A 20,145-nucleotide genomic window follows, 5' to 3' on the forward strand; every position below is an offset into this window, starting at 1 on the left:
ATGCGCCACACACACAGCCTTTACGGCAGGAGACGTGAACGTCGCCAGCGGAGGTCGTAATTCGTCACCTTTCCACCTGCCTCTCCGCGGCCCCGCCTGTGGAAGGCGCATGCGTGGTTGATTCTCCTCGTTCAAAGGCCCAAGTTCACTTTCGTCTATTTAGGAATCGCCCAGTTTCGCTGATTGCGGGATGCCTGGGGGCACTGGTCTTGGGATTCCTTCTGCCCGGAACGCCCTCTCTCTGCCCACAGTCTTACCCATTTTTTAAAGTGTATCTCCAAGTGTTCTTTACCTAACATAGAAGGACCATTAACTAAATTCAAAAGAACCGGGTTTTAGTCCCAACTCAGTTATTCTGACTCGCCGTTTAATCTTGGCCAAGTTATTTAACCTATCTCTGTATCAGTTTGCTTCTTCAAGCTGAAGGTTGAACTGCAAGGAAGGTTACAAACTGACGCCCAACAGAGCCCCTATCCATGTTTTCTTTGACTCCCAGGGTGTTTGTTTTTTTTTATTTATTTAGTTTTTACATTTTAAATTACTTGCCAACATTTTAAAGTTTGGGAAAATTCCCATGCAGATCTGGACTTTTTCAGAGAAGTTGGCGAATCTCATTGCAATCAACACCCATCTTGCCCTCGTTGGTTTAGAATTGCAGTGGTTCTCACCCCTGGCTGCACAATAGAATCAGTGAGGCGATGTAAAGGCTTACTCCTTGCTGGACCTACTGCTGCTGGGTACCAAATCCTACGAATTATCATTAGTTTGGGGGTGGGGCCTGGGCTTTGGTTTACCATTGAAGTTCCCAACTTCTGATTCAGTAACTGCCTGGCCGCAGTTGGTGTTTGAGTTTTTGACCCCAGGTCGAGGACTTCTTGATTTCTAAGGCTGTAAGAGATTTCTAAGGCTTTGACCTTGATGCCTTTCCTGGCTCACCCTCAAGATACATCATATTTTCTTTTAAATTCTTTTTTTTTTTTTTTAGTTTATTTGAGCAAAAATTTGTTTAAATCGAGCAGTTCCAAACCAGAAGTGCTCCGTCTTTTAAATTCTTAAGGTGTCCAATGGCACATAAAAATTTCCCCTAGCTTTCTGGGTATTCCTGTGCTTAGCTCATCATCATGATAATAACAACCTGTCTACTCTGCCTGTGTTAAGTGTTTCAATACAAAAGTTACTGTATATGTAACACTTGTGGAATTGTTGAATGAATGTCATCAGGAACTAACAGCCTTGGTTAATTATGCTACTTAATCAGCCACAGAACAGGTATCTAAAATGCTTATTTGTAAATTTATGATTAGAGATATTCTTGGCAAAAGAACTAACATTCTCCTTCCAAGAGGGCAACTACACTCAGACAACCAATTAGAAATAACTAATACTTACTGGGTGCTTACTATATGCATGCACTGTGCTTGCTCACATGCCTTAACTCGTTGAATCCTCTCAACTCTGTGAGATGGGGACTGTATTAACAATCTCATTTTGAGAAAACTGAGGCACAGGGAAGTGAAGTAAATTTGTCCAAGTTCATAGAATTGGTAAGTGGTGGAAGTAGTGTCTAAACCCAGACACTTTTACTCCAGAACTTGAATGTTAACCATGACACTAGACTGCATTACAGAAGAGAAGTAAACACAGGACCAGAAGAAAAGAAATTGTATATTCTCAAAAAATATTTTCCTCATGCTGTGATAGATAAAAGAATTCTTTCCATTGTACTGAAGCAACACATACGACTAGACCAAATGCTGGCCAGTGACCCAAAGGGATGCTGACTGGCTGAACCAACCAGACTCTCCCTAAATGAGTTTTGAACTCAAGATAGAAATAACAATTTGACCAAAGCTGGTAAGATAGAGAGAATAGAAGGCATGAAGCGGCAGAAGGTACAAGTAGGCAGAAAGAGTGAAGTAGAGAATATTGAGTTATAATGATATTAAAGCCCTCAGGTAAAGAGTAACATGCTTTCTGGGGCTTTTTGTTTTGTTTTGTTTTTGTTTGTTTTTTGCCCTTGCCATGGGGCTTCTGGGATCTTAGTTCCCCGATCAGGGATAAAACCCATGCCCCCTGCAGTGGAAGTGAGAAGTCCTAACCACTGAACCACCAGGGAAGTCACACATGCTTTCTGGTGACAGCACAATAAGATAGTCCTACCTGGAGTTTGCTGTAGGCTGAACAGCCTTCCATTCCCCAGCCTTATTCCAGAGTTGGTAAGCCTGGCCTTGCCATGGTTCCTGTTCTGTAACGTAGAAGGAAGTGGAACTAATCAATTACATGATAACCCCCATGGTCTCAGCTAATTATAAAATAACAGAAGAGAGGTGAAGGCATGAAGGTGAGAAACTCAGGGGAAAAAATCAACTGTCAGGATTTCACCAGCAACATCCAGAGAAAAGATAATACTAACTCTGTCTTCTTAGGAAAAAAAACCTCTAGAGAGGGTTAGATGGTTGAACGCTTTAAGTTGCTAAGAGGAAAGAAACCTACAGAAATATGGGTGATAGACATTTCTGACAGCACAGCCAGGCTTCACAGGAAAACAGGAACCACTCCTTTAAATGTCTATTTCCACATCTGTAAAATGGAAAGGGAATAACTACTTGTTACGGACTGAATTCTGTCTCCCTCCCCCAAATTCATATGTTGAAGCCTCAACCCCCTGTGGAGGGATTTGGAGAAAGGGCCTTTAAGGAGGTAATTAAGATCAAATGAAGTCTTAAGAGTGGACCCTAATCTGATAGGGCCTGTTCTTATGAGAAAAGAAAGAGACACCCTCGTGCACACAGAGGCCATGTGAGGACACAGTGAGAAGAGAGCACCTTGATCTAGGACTTTGAGCCTCTAGAAGTGTGAGAAAACAAACTTTGGTTGTTTAAACCACCCGTCTGTGGTGTTGTGTTATGGCAGTCTGAGCAGACTAATATACTACCTAACAGGGTTGTGTGTAAGGAAAATTAGATCACGTTAATGTATTAATAAAAGTACCATGTATTGGGCACTTCCCTGTGCCAGGCCCTTCATGGACATCATCTCCAGTCCTCCAAAACTTCATGCTCTTTGCACCTCTCACACTGCTTGGTGTGTAGTTGGTTTGTTGAATTTTGAATCTGAACATCATGGTCTTATTAACACAACATTTATAAGCCATAATTGTTTTTATGCATTCACTCATTCTGGAGTATTGAGTACTGACAATGTCCAGCTCCTTGTGCTATGGATAATTACGTGTGGAGACCCATACGAAAATGAGGTACAGTCTTCCACTTAGAGACTCTGTGATCTAGTTAGAGAGAGTAAGACAAGTATATTAATAAGTTACTTGTCCATGTGACTAATCTTTGGAAAAACAATAACATCACATCAAGGTTAAACACAGGGACCCAGGGGCAGAAGCTCTGCATTTGAATCCTGGCTCTGTCACTTAGCTGTGTGATCATGGTCAAGTTATTTAACCTCTCTGAGTCTCTTTTCTCATCTGCAAAAGAAGATAACAATAATATCCACCTCAGTCAGTTACTGTAAAGTTGAAGAGATAATATGCTTGAAATATGGGGCCTAACTAAAAGACTTAGGCAAAGGTAAGCTATTTCTATTATTGTTTGTTGTTTCATCTTCGTTCTTACTGGTTTCTGTTTCAAAGATCAACCTTTTTCAGGAGTTTTTTCTCTAGTTCTAAGGCTAACTATCAACAGCCTTCCAGGAACTGGCTGCACCTACTACATACAGAGTGCACAAAGACTAATACAACCTGCGACAGAATGTAAGCTCCTCAAGGAAGAGAGTTTATACTTTGTGCCCATTAAATCTGAATACAATGCTGTGCCATGGAGGGAGCCTAACATATATCCATTGCTATAAAGAAAAGAACACAGGGCTTCCCTGGTGGCATAGTGGTTGAGAGTCCGCCTGCCGATGCTGGGGACACGGGTTCATGCCCCGGTCCGGGAAGATCCCATATGCCACGGAGCAGCTGGGCCCGTGAGCCATGGCCGCTGAGCCTGCGCGTCCGGAGCCTGTGCTCCGCAGCGGGAGAGGCCACAACAGTGAGAGGCCCGCGTACCTCAAAAAAAAAGAACACAGAGTTAGAAGTCACGTAGATCTGACAGCAGACTTGTCAACCTCTGAATCCAACTCTGCCATTTCCCCAAAACAAGAACTGCAAGAACTAATTGATAATATATCAGAAAAACTAGTTAATTCACCATGGTTACCAGGAAAACAGGGCCTATTTTCCAAAATGCAGCCAAATATATGCACCAAAATGAAAAAGAGGAAAAAAATTTAGCATGCATCTGGTTTTCCAGAAATGGTATATTAAAAATATATCAGTATTCAAACACCATGTGCTTTCTTGAGTTTTTAACTCTTACTTTGTCCTCTTTTTTTTTCTGCTAGGGTGTTTTGGGTGGATAGATAATTTCTTACTGCCATGATACAGCTTGGGATTCTTAAGCATATCAAGCGAGCATATGCATGGAATAAATTTCTGCAAAGAAGAGATTAGCCAAAAAGCATCACTGGGACATCTACCAAGTGTAGGGTTCTGCCAGGAAAAGGGAGTTTCAGAAAACTGTCCTTCTCAGCTCCTGCCCGCAAGGATTTGGGAATCTTATTTGGGGACAGAGTGCACATACCCTTGAAAGACAAGAGAGTATGGGATAAGAGCCAAATGTGTAGGGCAGACAGTATACTGTTATAGAAATCTGGATGAGAGACAAGCCACAGAGGGCTGGATTGTTCGGGGGGAACGTCACAGAACTGAGCCTGAGCTAGTTTCTGATGGCTGAGGAAGAGGGAGACAAGAATAAAGAAATGCCAGAAGGTGCAGGATTTGGAAAGAGAGAGTAATAAAACGATTTAGGTGGAACAGAAGCTCCAGGCAGGAAATAATGAGACCAAGTTATAAAAAGAACGTAAATGTCATGTTAAGAAGTTTGGATTTTAGCCAGAGAGTAGCTAGAAAGCTACTGAATATTTTAGAGGAAAAAAAAAATTACAAGGTAAAAGCAATTTATTTTTAGGGTTTAAGTTTTTCAGCTTTCTTAATTTTGTTGAAAAGGAAATAAATTCACATCGTGTAAATTTAAAAGGTACAAAAGGTACTCAGTGAAAGGTCTCCCGCTGCTTCTGTCCCCTGCTGCCCATTTTTATCCCTGGAAGCAAATCAATGTTACCGATTTCCTATATATTCTTCCAAAGATATCTATGCATATGTTTTGCAAATGGAATACAGTCAGATTTACTTACCTTAAAAATGTAATTTAAAGATTATTTTATATGAACACATAAAAAGATTTCTCATTACCTTTTTAAAAAATAGATGGATTGGTACAAAAGAGCATAATTCTATTTCTTTTACACTTTGCTGCTCAGATCTTCTCCTTGGAGGCAACCCAGTGTCTCTAGTTTCATATACATCCTTCCAGAGATATTCTACGCATATGGAAACAAATAAACACAAACTCACACATCCTCCTCACCCCTTTAAAAATATACAAATAGGATGCATAATATACACTATCTCACCTTCTTTCTTTATTTTAAAATATTTCTTACAAACCCAAATAAAGTCTTTACTTAAATTAATGGTATTGTACCAATCTCAACTTTCTGGTTTTAACAATGGATTATGGTTATGTATATCTTATCACTGGGGGAAGCTGGGTGAAGAGAGAGTTCCTGACCCACGGGAACTCTCTGTACAATTTTTGGAACTTCTTGGAAGTCTTAAAATATGTCAAAATAAAAAGTATTAAGAATATTTCTTGGCAATTATTTCAGATCAGTACATAAATAGCTTCCCTATTTACAGATGCATAGTCATACTTTTCATGAATAAAATATTTAACTTGTCCCCTGTGAAGCCAAATATCTCAGATTTCCTTTAAATTCCTGAAAATTAATAACAGTGTCCAACCGTGTGTACTCAGACTTTGACTCGATGGTTAAGAGTGGGCTAGGTACCAAACTATGTAACCATAAAGACTGTAGTGGGAAATCAGGGGCTGGGAAATCAGAAGCACGCAGTTCTCATCCTAGTCTTCTGCTCCTAATGTTTGACTTGGAGTAGGTCACTTAACCCTCCTGTTTTGGCTCTCTCATCTGCAACATTGGGATTACCTGCCTTGGTTACCTTTCAATTATCTTGAGGGTTAGACAAGATGATAAATGGAACATGACTTACTTAAGTTGAATCCACTATAAAAATAAAAGTTTGGCAAGTATGACTGTCACCTATATCAGAATCCTCTACCTACAATCAGAAATAGGAGTTATCTCCACAGACATAAAGAACAGATTTGTGGTTGTCAAGGGGAAGGGGGGTGGAGAAGGGATGGAGTGGGAGTTTGGGGTTAGCACATGCAAACTATTATATATAGAATGGATAAACAACAATGTATAGCACAGAGAACTATACTCAATATTTTGTAATAACCTATATGGGAAAAGAATCTGAAAAAGAATAAATAAATATATATATATACACACACACACACATATATATTATCTATATAATACATAATATATATATAAAGCTGAATCCCTTTACTGTACACCCGAAACTAACACATTTTAAATCAACTATACTTCAATAAAAAATAAATTTTTAAAAAATATAAAAGAATATAAAAAAGAATGCATATATGTAAAATGGAATCACTTTGCTATAGAGCAGAAATTAACACACATTGTAAATCAACTATACTTCAATAAAAAAAAAGAAATAGGAGTTATCTCTTGGCAGATTTAGTCTCCCTTTGAGTGCCAAAGAAAGCTGCGTCTTACCCCATATTATTTTTGATTTAAAATAAAATTATTTCCTGAGCGCTTCTGTTTTCTAATCCAGTCACTAATGACTGTCAGAGGGGGTGCCACACAGTAATAATGATAAATAAAACCTTTGCATTTAATAGCCATTCTGCTTCACTTCAATGTACAGTTTAATAACCCATCTAACAGGTTGACTCCTTGGTATTAGTACATTTTGCAGGTAAATCATCCTGTTGGACACATCAAGAAGCAATTTTAGTTAACACCCAGACATTCTAAAGGGGTTTCACTCAAGGGCGATATTCAAAGTATTGGCTTCCACCAATCAGAATAGCACCAAAAGACACACCCACACTGGCTCACCTGGGCTGGAAAGCAGAGTGCAGGTTTTATTTTTGTTTCTTGTTTTCCCTGAAAGGGAACTTCATGTTGAATTTCTCCAAGAACCAGACAATGTAGCCAACACCTATGTTTAAATGTTTCAAGCTAAATATTTTCTCCTCAGTATTCTATGGAGCAGAACTGGGAAAGATTCAATGCCTTTTTTCTGAGGAAATGTGTGGCTCCTTGTGCAGTTGCTTGCTGCCTACAGCCTGCTCACAGTGGGTGCCTATTATCCCAGTGGCAACACCAGCTTATTTAAATTTCCATGGCCTGCTGTTCACTGGGACTGAACTGATGATACTAACCAGGTAAATGGTTATGCCCTGGGATCCAGGAGTTCTACTTCTCAGAATTTACCCTAAGGAAAGGATGGACGCATTAAGGGAGGTATCTGCTCACTACGGATCATCCTAGCTGCACTCCCCACCTATAGGGATGGGTCCCCAGCAGCCAGCAGCTCTATCCAGTCTGACCCACCACTGGTCCAGCTGATTGGACAAAGTATAGATTCCCAACACAAAAAGAGCCAGTCGGAGTCTTTCTCCCAGAATTTGGAATTGGGACAAAGAGATTCCACTTCAGTCAAAAATAGACTCTTGTAAGATAGAGATATAATGTTGAAAGAGCAAAGGGACCCATCTTCTCCCACCATGGGGCTTGAATAACAGAAGAAGCTGGGCAATGGGAGAAAAATGAAGCCCACCCAGAGGGAAGCACCCAGAAGAGGCCCACCTGGCTACAGAGTCCATTCCTTTCCCTGGGCCCCTCGCCTTTCCTCCCTCTCTGTGACACTCCCTCTATCATCATCAAAAGTCCATCAATTGACTGACGATAGGGAATTCCCTGGCAGTCCAGTGGTTAAGATTCCGTGCTTTCACTACTGAGGGCCCGGGTTCAATCCCTGGTCGGGGAATCCCACAAGACACACCGTGCAGTGCGGCCAAGGGGAAAAAAAAAAAAAAAAGGCTGACGATAACCTGAATTGGTCTCTTGCAACTAAAGAATTTAACTGGAAAATAGCTCACCAAAATACTCATTGCAGCATGATTTGAGACTTGGAAGCAACCTCAATGTTCAGCAGCAGAAGAATCATTGTCAGTGCTGCCATACACAGGTGCGCAGCCTTTTAAAACACAGATTACATAGACCGTGTAGCAACAGGATTAAAGAGTTGTTAACTGATACAAGGATAAAGCAAAATTTTATGAGCACCTGGGTTACAGCTATATACAAAATATGTCTAAAGATGGACAAAGGCTGGAAGAGAAGAGAAAACAGAGCAGAAAGAGTAGATGTGGAAATATGAGGTGATAAATACGTAAAACTGAACATGGCACTGGGAATGGAAATGAAAGTAAGGATGTGCATGGCCTATTGAACGAAACATTGACTGGAAAGGCGGCAATTCAAATCAGCTATGAGATTTCAAGTTTGGGTGATGGTATTTGGTGATAGTAACACAAATAGCAAAGAAAGGGGAAGGAAGGGAAGGGAGGGAAAAACAAAAGAAAGGAAAGAGGGAAAAGAGGAATATAACAGTCCTGGAACAAGGGCTCTGCTATTGTGGGAGAGTTAACATGCTTTGTTAGACACAGAATCACATCTGAACACAAACCTGAAGATCTTCTGGTTTTCATTCTACAAATGGAAAACGCGAGGTCCCCAGAGGTTAAGGCCATCTAGCAAGACTTAACAGATCCAGGCTCTTAAAATTCAAGGCCAGTGAACTTCATATATACACCATACTGTCCATTGTTTCATAAAAATATACAAAAACTGGATTAAAGCCAAGATATAATAGGTTTGATTTGCAGACCTTTCCTCATTGACCTATTGATAAATTAAGTTCTCATTTCATTGTCAGATTCTTCCCTGAGAAACACTGCTATTTAAAAATATTGATTTCATAAAGTGATTATGGAGGTTGACAAGTTGTTCAGGTAACTGACCAAATAGCATTTTAAAACGATTTCCTTTCTTTCTTTCATTTTGCTGCGCCAGGTCTTAGCTGCAGCACACAGGATCTTTGTTGCAGCATGCACATGGGGTCTTTGTTGAGGCATGTACATGGGGTCTAGTTCCCTGACCAGGGATTGAACCCGGGGCCTCTGCATTTGGAACACGGAGTCTTAGCCACTGTGCCACCAGGGAAGTCCCAAAATGGTTTCCTTTCTAATAAAGATAGGTCAAGAGTTAGAAATGAGGGCAAGACATAGGAATGAAAGTTCCTCCCAGCAGGAGGCACTATAGCACATGGAATCAGACTGCTGGGGCAAACCTTAGCTTTGCAGCTCTCACTAGCTACGAACTCTTGGATGAGTCTCAGGTGGTATGTAGTAGGTGCTCTATAAATGTCAGCTCTTATTATTAGCCAACTGAAAGGCAGGACTACTTGCCGTGACTGCTAGTTCCAGGTCAAGGCATTAGGGATGACTTAGGGACTTTTGGGCAAGCGTGGAAGAGTCCAGTTAGGCAGCCTAAGCCACACCAGGGCCTGGACATGCAGGCAGACAAGTAAACAGATCAGAGGAAATCTGAGCAACAGCTCACACTGGGTTTCCTAGAGAATGTTCAAAGTTGAGTTTAAGGGGCAGGATGCCAGGACAGGAAATAATTGGAGAATACTCAGCTTAGCCCTAGAAGAGAACTGAAGCAGGCCAACAATGGTGGTAGTTGTGGGGTGCGGGGTGGGGGGAGGATATAATAGAAAAAAAAGTGCTCAGCACCATTCAGGACATAGGAAGCAACCTGGTTACCTGGCGACATCAAATGGTAGGTTGGAGTTAGAAGCTTAGATAACACTTGTTAAAAACTGTGCAGGGTCTAAAGTTTTACCCCATTTCCAAGCTTGCAAGTTACTCTTTCATGGACACTGGTAAGAGGCATGAGCCTCTTGGCCAGAGACTGAGGATTTTATTACATGTGGCAAAAGAAGTAGCCAGAGCTTTGTGTTGGTTTGCAGTGGTTCCCCATGTCCCCCGAATCCCACAATGATGACGCAGAGGACCCATCCAGGATGCCTGCACATGCAGAGGGTTGCCATGGGAGAGGAACACTGACCTGGAGGGATTCATTGTTTTCATAGTGAGCAGTAGCAAACCTTTGTCTGGGAGGAGGCATTGCCTCTTCCCTGAAGGTCGCTTGCTGCACACATAACCCTGAATAATGGCCTGGACGAAGAGCCACCGGGGCCTTGCCTTCTTGGCGTTCTCAGAAGGAACAGACGGGGAGGCCCAGTGCCCATGGCACATGCTGTCTTCCAACAACCCTTTTAAACCAGGATGGAAACTTCAGTCAGGGTGAATTCAAAAATGAGGTGGAATTAAGTCAAAAGAAAGAAGACTGTAGAAGTGCAAAAGTGAGGCGCTGGAGAGAGCAGGTGAGTCAGAGGCTGGCTCTGGAGATAAGGAGAGACCCCACACAGGGACGTGGGCCTCATCCAGCATAGAAGTCATAAGAAAAGGTAAGATCTGCAAGGAACAGAAGGCAGAGAGAGAAGGACTCACATAAAATGCCCAACTGAATTAGCAGATGCAAACTATTATATATAGGAGGGACAAACAACAAGGTCCTCCTGTATAGCACAGGGAACTATATTCAATATCCTGTGATAAACCATAATGGAAAAGACTATGAAAAAGAATGTGTATGTATATGTGTAACTGAATCACTTTGCCATAGACCAGAAACTAACACAACATTGTAAATCAACTATACTTGAATAAAATTAGTCTTTTCAATGCCCAGTTGAGAGGCTAGGACAATGAGACAGAGGCAGCCAGGTGGAGTAGGAAGCTCAGGCAGGGGGAGAACCGGGGCTGTGTGAAATCAGTCAGAGCACGCCTGCACTCAGAGGTCTAGGGAGACCCTCGCAGGGCCCCTTCCATGCACTCCCTTCAGCACCTCCTGTCGGCTCCACTGCCCCATGGCTGGCTGTGACCGCCCTGGGATTATAAGTCCTCCTGGAACGGGGACCGTGTAATTCACCTCCATACCCAGGGTCTGCAGCAGCGCCTCTCATGGCTGGCGTTCAATGTACACACTGTGAATTAACAAGTCAACCAGTTAGTCGGTGAGGCACTTTCCGGAAGCCTTACAGTGTCAGATTCTGCACGTGAATCATATGAGGAGTGAGAACAAACCGACTGCTCGTGGAAATTGGAAAGTCACAGGTCCCAATTCCAGAAGACAGTTTTGTCAGCGTAAAGGTACACACACCAGCCCTTCAGGCACTAAGGGTGGAGAGTGGGGTGAAAAGCCAAAGTGGCAACTCTTATTCCTTTTTTTTTTTTTTTTTTTTTGCAATACGCGGGCCTCTCACTGTTGTGGCCTCTCCCGTTGCGGAGCACAGGCTCCGGACGCACAGGCTCAGCGGCCATGGCTCACGGGCCCAGCCGCTCCGCGGCATGTGGGATCTTCCCAGACCGGGGCACGAACCCGCGTCCCCTGCATCCCCTCTCAACCACTGCGCCACCAGGGAAGCCCCAACTCTTATTCTTTATGTCCACCTCCACCCCTTGCCTTGTGGGTGTAGAGAATCACACCGCTTCAAAGAGAAGCACGATTGTTATGGCTGAAGTGAAAAGAAATGGCAACAGTCGACTTCAGGTATTTAGAAAAAATTTCCACGAGTGCTTTAGTGAAATCAGGTGTGGGGAGAAGAGGGGGACCAGGGTACAGAGCTAACACCAAAGCAGTGGAGTCTGGGAGAGAGAAGAAGAGGAAGAGGCCCGGCTTCCAGGAGACCCGGACGAGGTCTGATGGGTGGGGAAGGAAGTCAGAGATGGGGGCCAGGAACCCTGACTTAGTGGAAAGAGGGCCTGCTCTGGGGCACCGGGTTGCAGGGATCCTATGAAGAGATCATCGTGTTCCTACCTTCCCAGCTCGGGGCCTTCGCACTCCTGTGCCCTGTGCCTGGAATGCTCCTCCCGCGGCTCAGCCCCTCATTGCCTTCAGGTCTCTTCAGAAATACTGTCTCTCAGAAGGGCATGCCCTGACCATCTGCCTAACATAGAACCCCCCTCCTCTATCTCTCTCGAGTCCATTTCCCTGATTTTATTTACTTTCCTAACATACACAGTACACGTCAGGGGATACATGGCCACCAGAGTTCCTAAGATCCTGTTTTCTGTTTCTAATAAAACTAAGGGAGATGAACAAAAATATAAAAGGTTCTTCAACATCACTAATACATTTCTCTCTCTTCTACTGCATGTCTGCTACAGAGTAACATTTCTACTGGAAGTTCCCCTTTCAGGACGCCAAATGAAGAAAGCAATGTTGAAATTAGAAGGCAACACAGTCAGCAGTTTTGGTTTTTAAAAGACAAGGTTGGGTCACCTCATCCGACGGGAAGCAGTGGCCATGTCACATCCAAAGAGCTCCACCACAGAAGACCCTCTGTTTGCCCCTCCTAAGACAGGGAGATGGAGGGGCAGGGATTCTCCACCACTCAGACTTTTGAAACATAAGTGACCTCAACAGAGAGCTAAGAAGCTGGCATGAGTAACGTCTTATTAAATAACCATTACTCCATCTTCTAATGGAAATCTCTCCCAGTAGCAAGTATGTGCAATCCCTCAGAAGAGAAAAATGTTCTCTTAATGGCAGAAAATTTTATATATCTTTCTCCCAGAGAACCCCTCTCTCAATGCCTTAGAAAGAACCAATTAATTAACAATATAAAACCCTGGCAACGAGAAGAGGGGGGCCTCTCCAGCTCAGGCCACATGAACCTAAACAGCAGGCCAACATCTGCAAACCAGCCTACGCCCTTGGGAGCACGTGGATGGAAAAGTCGATGTAATCATTCCTTTTTTGCTGTAGGGCGAGGGCCTCTGTCAGCAGGGGCTTGCATCATGCCCGTGGTTTTTCCAGCAGAAGAAAACCCACTCATGCAACAAGACTTTGCTGAGCCTTTCCAAACTGTCATGTGTGAGCTCACCTTGGGTGCCCCAGGACACCCCTTAAGAGAATTGGCACCCTTAATGCCCAAGAAGGTAGAGCCCTAATGCTTTGCTAGGGTGGGACCAGATGGTGGTCAAACCCTCCCCTACTACACGTGGGGCTCACTTCCATGCCCTGTGGGCTGATTACAAACTCCTAGTTTAAAAATTAAAAAGCCAAGTCATCTTGAACCCAGTCCTGCAAAGGGGTGTGTCTTGCCAAGACAGAGAGAGGAAAGCCAGCAGAAAAAAGAGTGGTGAGAGTAGAATTCATCACAATTCACATTCAGTTGAATTCTGAGCCTCTTAACCAAAAAGGAAGCTCATTTCCATCAGCGGCAACTCCCACCACTAATGGAGTGATCTGGGGCTTGCTTGAAATGAAAGCCTCCAGCTACTAACGCAGGACCTAGGGCATCAGGAGAGCTAAGTGGTTAATGCCACAGGACTCTGGGGAGAACCGGCTCCAATTCTCTCTCAAGCCAGGCAAGGTAAGGCCAGAAACTAGAAAGATACCATCGCAGGAGGAAGAAGGAAGGCAGGGTGGGAAAATGGCTGCTTTTAAGCTGTGAGAGCTGCTCATTATCCTCTGCCTTCCCTCACTAACACACACACACACACACACACGCGTGCGTGCGCACACACACACGCGCGCACACACACAATGCACACATGTGCGCACACGCGCACACGCACACACGTGCAAGATGTGATAACTCTAAGTACCCCCTACTCCACCTGGAGCAGGAAAGAATAGTGTTAGTATCAATGTGAGGAAGTAGCCAAAACTTTGTGAAGAAAGAGGAGGAACCTCTGAGGATCAAGAGGGGAAGACTTTCCCCAGGACCAGGTTATCCAACAAGATCAGAGGCCCTGGGCTTCCCTGGTGGCGCAGTGGTTGATCCGCCTGCCGATGCAGGGGACACGGGTTCGTGCCCCGGTCCCGGAAGATCCCACATGCTGCGGAGCGGCTGGGCCCGTGAGCCATGGCCGCTGAGCCTGCGCGTCCGGAGCCTGTGCTCCGCAACGGGAGAGGCCGCAAGAGTGAGAGGCCCGCGTACCTCAAAAGAAAAAAAAAAAAAAAAAAAAAAAAAGATCAGAGGCCCTGGGATAACGTAGTTTGGTGATAGAAAGGTCCATTAAAGACCAAAACCAAGGGAATTCCCTCGTGGCCCAGTGGTTAGGACTCTGCACTCTCACTGCTAAGGGCCTGGGTTTGATCCCTGGTCGGGAGACTAAAATCCTGTAATCCATGTGGTACAGCCAAAAACAAAAGCTAAAACCTAGTTCTCAGCTTCCCAGAGGACAGGAGAACCCTAAAGAGGAGGAAGTCACCTTTAGAGGGACATCAACTTTTGCTAGAGGGAGTGTGAAAGGATGGTAACAGTTTTTGAAATAGATTGTGTTGTTCTTTTTTGTTTCTCCATACATTCATTTATTCATTCTTCCAACAAATAGTTACTAAGTACCCGTTGTGGGTCAGGCATTGCCGATGGACAAAGAGATATAACAGTAAAAAAGACAGACAAAGTTTCTGCCTTCATGGACTTTATATTCTGCTGGGGAGGCAATCAATAATTTTTAAAAAGCATCAAATACTTAGGTGGTGCTTTCCACGTGTCAGATCTATTTCTAAACCCTTTCCATATAGTAATTCATTTTATTTTTATCACAACCTATAGGGTAGGTGCTATTATTATCCCCATTTTACAAATAAGGAAACCAAGGCATAGGCAGGCTAAGTAAATTGTCCAAGTACACACAGCTAATAAGTAACAGAACAAGGATTTGAACCCAGGAAGTTGAATTTTAGAGTCCATATTTTTAATCGACATAGATTGGTACGGGTATGGGTATGGGTTTAGGTTTGGGTGTGGAAATGGAGAGGGAGATACAGACAGAGATAGAGAAGAGGACAGGAGACCTCTACGTAAATCATCTTGAAAGGGACTTAGAAGCCAGCTGAGAGAAAGATAGATGGATAGATAAATAGATACATGCTATCTATTTCTATTATAGATATATCTATTTCTATTTTATAGAAAGCGGTGTTTTTTTTTTAAAAAAAAGTAGAAAGCAGTGGGGGGAGGGGGCTGGGCTTGGAACAGGGTGGCCAGGGCAGGTGCCATTGGAGTTGACCAGGGCAGATTCCCAAGGCCTGGCCAAGCCACAAGCAAGTATGATCATGAGTGACCAGGTCCCAGGTCTTCAACAGCAAACCCCGGAGAAGACCAGGGCTAGAAACAGTCCCATTACAGTGGTCACTGTCCAAGCAAAGGCCAGCTGCAATGCAGAAGATCCATCTGTGTCATCTGCCTTGCTTCCTGGGCCATAAGCACCTCCCCACATGCATTCGCCAGGCGCCATGGAGAGAAGGGAAGGGGAGCAAAAACCAGAAAGACGGGGCCTTTCTACAAAAATAGACTCAACATTCCCCCTAAAAGCCGGTTTAAATGATTGAATCTGAGTAAATTTACTTGACTCGACTAAAATGTAAAACCCCCTTGGCACCTCGAGCCCTATCTAGCAGAACACGGGCTCGTAAGGGAATGCAGATCAGCAATGGAAAAAATCTAGACTGACTCTGCTCTCGACTGAGCATTTGTGATGCTGCTGCCCCCCACTCGAAGGCTACTTTGGGAAGGAGAGGAGAGAGGACACAGGATGAACAGCAAGAGAAGCTAAAAGGATCTGTTGCTTTCCTTTAAGGTGGTACGGTCATGGTTGCACAGATGTTTAGTCACGGCAAAGGGTAGGAAGGAAACACATGTTTAAGTACATCGCTGGAGAGACCAAAAGGATTATGCACTGTTCCATTACCATTTTTCTAAAGCTTAAAGCATGATTTAGGAGAAGCTGTCTGTGGCATTGCGGCATTCAGTTACCCAGCACAGATTTGGATGGGCCTGGCAGCAATCTCCAGGCTTCCAAATGTGGGTCATAAATATGTGTTAATCAGAAAGGACATTGCAGTCAAGTGGCTTCACATATTTACCATCATTCGTATGAAAGGCATGTATTAGCAACCTCCTACATGAGGTTCAGGCAGCCTGGAATTTATATGCAGAAATTAAGCGGTCATAATTTCTACCTCTTGAAACTTAAACTTGGCAATGTTGATTTGAACAATCCCATAAGTATACAACTAAACAAAGCTCATCTGCAATTATTCTCTGTCCCAAACTGTCTTCCAAAGTGGCTGTACCATGTTGCATTCCCACCAGCAACGACTGAGAGTTCCTATTGTTCTACATCCTCACTACCATTTGGTGTTGTCAGTATTTTGGAATTCAGCTATTCTAATAGATATATAATGGTACCTCATTGCTGTTTTAATTTGCAATTCCCTAGTGATATAAAACAGGGAGCATCTTTTCATATGTCATCCCGTCATTTTTCCTGTATTCTATTCATTGGAAGAAATTCAACAGGTCCAGTCCACACTCAAGGGGAGGGAATTATACAAGGGCATGAAGAGCAGGAGGATGGGGCCTTTGGGGACGATCTCAGAGGCTGCCCAACATAATTTGATTCAGAAAAGAATGGAGGAGAGGAATTTGAGACAAATAAAGACAGTGCTTTTGAGGAGTCTTTTTCAAGAGAAAAAGAAATGAAGGGTTAGTTGCAGAAGAATATGGAGTTAAAGGATGTTTTTATTTATTTGTTTTACAACTAGATCATGCTTATCAATAAAGGTGATATATTTGATATATTGAACATAAATATGAAATAGAAATGTATTTTATACCTTTATTCCTATATTTCCTAGAAGTCTTGTGAACAACAAGGCTCAGGTCTGTAGGCAACACACCTGAGAGGGCATTTTTTTTTTAACTTTTTATTCTATATTGGAGTACAATTGATTAACAATGTTGTGTTGGTTTCAGGTGTACGGCAAAGTGATTCAGTTATACATATACATGTATCTATTCTTTTTCAAATTCTTTTCCCATTTAGGTTGTTATGTAATATTGAACAGAGTTCCCTGTGCTGTACAGTAGATCCTTGTTGGTTATTCATGTTAAATATGGCAGTGAGTACATGGCAATCGAGAGGGCATTGTTTTAATAGTCTGTTTTGTACCGATGTAAGGGGTCAGAAACAAGCACACCTGTATCCCAGTGCTTCCAGGATGCTTACCTGCACACCCTCTGATTGCTAAAATCAGCCACATTTCAGCCATCATCCACTTCTATTTAGGCAAATGAAACCAATAGGCCTCCGTGAGAGCAGACATTCTCTCTTGGCTTGAAAACAAGCTGCTTGGAAAAGGCAGGCTGCTGGGCAGAGACCTGCATGTGGCAAATGGCCCAACGACGCCAATTAAAATGTTACCCAACTGGAACTGCCGTTTAAATCATAAATGATGTCTGCAGTTGCTTTATCTCCTGACTCTACAATGACACAATAAAATGCGCACTAAACACAGAGACAAAAGAAAATGGATGGGCCAATTAATCTGTGAGAGCGAATGTCCCAGCTCTGTGTGTAATGTTAGTCCATTGAGAACAAATGAGTCTTAGGATCTCCTGGGAATAAGGGTTGGGGGAGGGTGACAAATAATGTGCTTTCTTCCCTTTCCACCTTCAGAACCAACTCAAGATAAGATACAGAAGGGAAATGAAGGTGTTAGCTTTACTACTGACAAGATAGTGACTTCAGAGCTGAGTCTGTTCTACTCCCTTTCCCCGTCTGGACGTTGGGTCACCATTACCTTATACTGATCCTGGGCAGCGAGGGAAGAAAAAGAACACGAATCTTCGCAGCTCACAGCCTTCTGATGGACTTGCTCTTCTTTGAGAAAGATGAGCCGTTGGATATCACCTGCCATAACATACGCGCGGGCCAAAAATTTAAAATGAGTAAAATGCATGACCATGTTATTGCAGGGTTAGTAAGAAATACTATCTTTTATTCAGTTTGGACCATTGAAAAAGCACAAAGTTTAAGGGGGTGACACTTAATGTTCCCGAGTGACTATACACTGAACCAAGAAAACCCTCAATGGATTCCAAATGGTCACTTCTTACCCCCCTCTCCCCCTCCCATCAGAGAACATTAGAATCTTGAAAACAGGAAACAGGTGGAGAACAGATGCCAACAAGCCTACCCCGGTTTGCAAGCTCTCCAAATTCATGTTAGAACAGGATTTTATTGAAATGCCTTCCTCTGCTGGAAGGGAATGAGGAAAGGGTGGACAGAAGCTCAGGGCATTATCCCACAGATGTTCCTCCACAAAGAGACATGGCATGGGGAGCCGGGGTCGGGGGTGAGGGCTCCCCTCTAGCAGCAGCAAAACTAGCCAGAGAAGTGCCCAACACCTCCCGGGGGCTCGGGATGCCTGTTCTACAAGTAGTTCATCGCGTGTGTGAAAGGCAGGCCAAATACACACCAAGAAAGGAGATACAGCAGGTTTTATCAATTACTGACAGTGCACCAAGCTCTAGGCCATGTGCCGGGAATGCAGGGATAAATTCATACTCAAGGTGACCCAAAAAAGCTACATTCTGGGATAAGACCCCACCACTATCCTCACTATGAGCCTTGAAGAGTTTTATAGTATGAATATTCAACTACTGCAGGGGCTCAATGGCGAATCTCTTTCCCTGGAGTCATTTCCCACTTACCTGAATATGTTCCAGGCACTATGCTGAATTCAGAGGATCCAGGAGACTGGGAAAGCAAGTCTGCATGGAGCTTACATTCCATGATCAAGACAAGTCTGCTTTTGGAGAACACCCTAAGGTGGGCTCTATTCCACCAGAAGCTCTGTATGATCTAAAAGTCCTTCTACTCTATGATCCTTCTTTAACTCTCTTGGCTTCTATATTGTGAAGCCAACTTCCTGCTAGTAATGCTAGACTCAGCCTAGGTATACCCCTCATCCAGGAAGCCTTCCCTGATCCCCTTAGCAGGCTGGGTTTCATGGCTTTGTGCTAGGCCCTTGGCACGTTGCATAGGCTTTTATCACTTTATGTTTCTTGAGGGCAGGGGCAGTTTCTCATTCAACTTCACAGCACGGATCACGGTGCCTACCGCTGAGTGGGCATTCAGTAAATATTTGTTGCCCTATACAGTCCCTCCAACCAAAAGTGCTCTCAAGTGCTCCAGTACCTAGGAAGCCTCAAATCTCAAACTTCCAGGGACAGATTAAGGATAAAACCAAATATAAAAGCAAGGCTTGGGGTTTCCCTGGTAGCACAGTGGTTAGTAATCTGCCTGCCAATGCAGGGGGCACGGGTTCGAGCCCTGGTCTGGGAAGATCCCACCTGCTGTGGAGCGACGAAGCCCGTGCACCACAACTACTAAGCCTGCCCTCTAGAGCCCGCGAGTCACAATTACTGAAGCCCGCGCGCCTAGAGCCCGAGCTCTGCAACAAGAGAAGCCACCGCAGTGAGAAGCCCGCGCAAGGCAACAAAGAGTAGCCCCCGCGCCCCGCAACTAGAGAAAGCCCACCCCACGTGCAACAACGAAGACCCGACGCAGCCAAAAATAAATAAATTCATTTAAAAAAATAGTTTTTTTAAAAAAAGCAAGGCTGGGGACTTCTAGTGGCTTGCAGACCCCCCTGGGGGAGAACATGGGATACTTGAGGTGGGGAAAGGGGAGACGGGCATAAATATCTAATATTATTAGGGTGCCAGGAGCTCCGTCGAACCCGCCGCGAGGTAAATGGACACCACGCTTAGGAAGGGCTCTGAGGCGAAAAGTTCGGTCGGTCGGCCCGAGGCCCGAGCTAGGGTAGACCCGGGCGGCCGCCGCCTGCCCCGCTTGCCCCAGGCCGCCGGCAGGGGACGCGCGAGGGCCTCCGCGCGCCGCTGGCGGGGCGGGTGCTGGGCCTGGTGCTGGGCCGGGTCCCGAGCCGGGCGGGGCGCTGGGGCAACTTTTTGGTTGGCTGCCGCTGGGTGCTGACCGCCCAGGCCCCTCTTAAACTGGGTCTCTCCCTTCCCCTCCCTTTTCGGCCTCGGCGAACGACTCGGTAAGTGGTTTCCAACCAGCTCGACGTTAGAGCCCGCCACGTGGCCTGGGGGTCTCTCCA

At 44.2% G+C, this 20,145-nt stretch overlaps 1 long non-coding RNA gene across 1 annotated transcript; it reads right to left on the bottom strand.

The window, feature by feature from the left end:
* Positions 1-2,143: 2,143 nt before the first annotated feature.
* On the bottom strand, positions 2,144-20,096 carry LOC117203934 (uncharacterized). The gene is made up of 3 exons (XR_004486897.2): positions 18,734-20,096; positions 17,821-17,930; positions 2,144-2,245 (listed from the first exon to the last, which is right to left on the bottom strand). It is a non-coding gene; the product is annotated as an uncharacterized LOC117203934 (long non-coding RNA).
* Between the last annotated feature and the right edge of the window lie 49 nt (positions 20,097-20,145).

Source organism: Orcinus orca, chromosome 9, assembly GCF_937001465.1.
Source record: "Orcinus orca chromosome 9, mOrcOrc1.1, whole genome shotgun sequence".
Lineage (NCBI taxonomy): Eukaryota > Metazoa > Chordata > Mammalia > Artiodactyla > Delphinidae > Orcinus > Orcinus orca.